This window comes from Camellia sinensis, chromosome 1 (genome assembly GCF_055761805.1).
Source record: "Camellia sinensis isolate YWXY chromosome 1, ASM5576180v1, whole genome shotgun sequence".
In the NCBI taxonomy this organism is placed as follows: domain Eukaryota; kingdom Viridiplantae; phylum Streptophyta; class Magnoliopsida; order Ericales; family Theaceae; genus Camellia; species Camellia sinensis.
Window position 1 is genome coordinate 65,494,081 of NC_138961.1, and position 3,201 is coordinate 65,497,281.

Sequence of the window (3,201 nt, forward strand, 5' to 3'; positions counted from 1 at the left end):
GATGCATTAGAAGTTAAACTTTACCTTCCTACTCCCCTCTCTCTCTCTCTCTCTCAATCCAAATAGTAGTTTACTTTGATCTAACTTGATCGTCGGAGTGTCCGTCAGGGGTCGACCACCCCTTGTGGACCTTTTTACAGGCACAGTTGGAGGACCTCAAGGCTAACGGAGCAGTTAGAAGCGTGAATCAATTCGACCCGTCCACCATACAGTTACTTGCATTATCAAGTTTAAAAACAAAAAAGTCACATTACATCACCAGCGACTCCCAGTGACCCATACTTATTAGGGCTTTGTTTGTCATGTACTAAAAAGGTCAAAAAATCACTATGATATTTAAGTCGCATCATTTTATTTAAGTCACATCATCTTTCTACCACATCACTTCAAACCCAACCCAAACTCAACCCAACTCATATTTCATAAAAAGTTAAAAAGTACACTTATTTAGAACATCTCAAACCACCCCTAAATTAAGATACCACTTATGGCACACAAAAATCATTTTTGTATACAGTAGTCAAACTCTGCAACTTTGTTCAAAAAAATTGCAATTGCAAGTACTGTTCCTTTTTTTTTTTTTTTTTTTGAACAGAAAGTACTGTTCGTTCTAACAATAATTTTCCAAATAGTCAAGCTAGAAAGCATTTGGTCACAGGGTGTTCCTGTACGTCACTGTATCCAAACGTGATATCATGTATCCAAACATCATAATTGACTTTAAAAAACAGAAAAAGTTATAAACCAATTTTGGTTAGTTTGGAATCAATAAAAAAGTTAATTTATTAATTTATTCAAATCATATTATTTTTTATTTTTATATATATTTTTTTTCATAATAAATTAAAAAAAAATTAAAAGTACTTAATACTCAAAAATAATTATTCAAACACCACCAATCTAACCCAATCATAATACAATTCTCGTATTTTACTTATAAAATTATTACTTGAACCAATTGTTGAAATTAAATGAATTAAACAAAAGTTTAAGTACAAGATTCATCAATTATCCCATATATTGAAAAATATATAAATTTTCATAGTATTATTTTTCATACAATTTTATAATTTTAATAGAATTTAGTCTTTTTAGATTGTTTACGCTAAAAAAATATAAAAGAAATAAAAAAAAATATTAGTTGGGTGCTGTTTGAAGGCGGGAAATAAGTGTTTTCAAAAAAAAATAAAAAAGAATAAAAAGGTTACTTTCATATATGTTTCTCACTTCTAGTTTTTAACTTTGAACTCTCACCCAACTAGCGGCTCTTCTACACCAGAGAAAAAAAAAATGGCCAAAATTCACATTAATAATCAAGACTTATTTAAAATATGACCCCACATTCATTCAGAACTTGAAATATGAGCCATTAATATAAAAATCTTGGACAATTTTCAGATAATTTTTTAGTTCATAGATCTACTGCTCACCCAGATGTAACATTTTACAATCTATACTCTCTATATTATTATACTAAAAATGAGGGTTAAATTTGAACTCTTGAAACTTCCTTTAGCTAATATAAAAAATAAATAAATAAATACATCCACATCCCTCACATGAGCAAGATCCTTTCCTTTGATCCTCTTCTTGGCTCCTTACTTGGTGAGCTATTGAGCCCACTTTTGGATCCAATTTCGATAATCCGAACCGTTCGCATCTTACAATTTGTCATTTATATCATACCTATAAAAAATCAAGTCAATCGGATATCGAAAATGACATGAACTAAAAATTTTGTTAAATAATAAAACTGTTTATTAAATTTTTTTTAATAAACGATTTTAAGTTCTTCCGATATCCGATCAACTGAATTATTTACAAGTATAATATATATGACAAATTGTAAAATGTGAACAATTTAAATTATCACAATTGAACCTAGAAGTGGATCCAATAAGCCACCATATAAAAAGCTGAGGAGAGGATCCAAGGAGATTCTGAAAAATGGGGGTCGACCTCCAGTGAGGTGGCGCACCGTGATTGGACAAAAAAAAAATTTGTTTTATTTTTATTTTTTTATTTTTTTTTGAGTGTCAGCCAGTGGGGGCTCGCCACCTCACTGGGGGTGCGACCCCCACTGGGGGTCTGCAGCATAGTTGAGGAGATTCTGCCCCTCACACATCTCAATCTGAATCAGGATTCCCTCCTTATATTTCCTACTTGTTGCGCCATTGGGCCCACTTTTAGGCCCAATTTTGATAATCCGAACAGTTCATATTTTAAGATTTGTTCAGTATATTATACTTGTAAAAAATCAAGTTGATTGGATATCAAAAAGCATGTGTTCGGAAAATCGAACTAAAAATTATTTTTTTAAAGAATTTAATAAATAGTTTTCCGAACACATACTTTCTGAAATCCGATCAACTTGATTTTTTATCGGTGTGATATACTGAACAAATCTTAAAATATAAACGGTTCGAATTATTAAAATTGGGCCTAAAAGTGGGCCCAATGACCCAACAAATAAGAAATACAAGGAGAAAATGCAAAGAGGTGATCCTGATTCAATCTTTTTTTTTTTTTTTTTCTTCTTTTTTTGTTATAGGAAAATCCTCCTTACTCTCCCGCAAGTCCAAGGCAGCGTCCCTTTGTAGAGATCACCAAGGTGTCCTGTTAGCCGTTTCGAGCGAGGAGACTATAACCTGGAAACTTGTCCCGACCTCCCAAGACAAGCTCCACTAAAGTCAGGACTCGCACAGCGAGGGAGCATTGAACCCACACCAAGTGCTGGTTAGACAACTTGAGATCCAACCTCCTAACCAACTGTACTACACCCAAAAAATTAGCTCAAAAAAAATTTAAACTCATAACCTAAAGACTTAATTCTCATATTCTTACCACAGGGCCACCCACCCTGGCTTATCCTGATTCAATCTCAATCTACCTAACTCTAAACTTCCACAAACATATTTTCATCTCTGACTCTTCCCGCTCTTAACTTCCACAAACATCTTTTCATCTCTCACATAAATATTCAAAACTATGTTTTTCACAAGATAAATGTTTGGGTCTCATCTTAATGTGATATTTTGATTTAATATATATATATATATATATTGAAGTTGCCAGCTTAGGAGTATTTTAAAACGATGATTAAAAATTATTTTTTGATTTTTTTTAACTTTTTTATAAGAGAGAGAAGTGGATTAAAAGTTGAGAAGTGACTTTTAATCTCAACTTTTAACCCACTTTCCA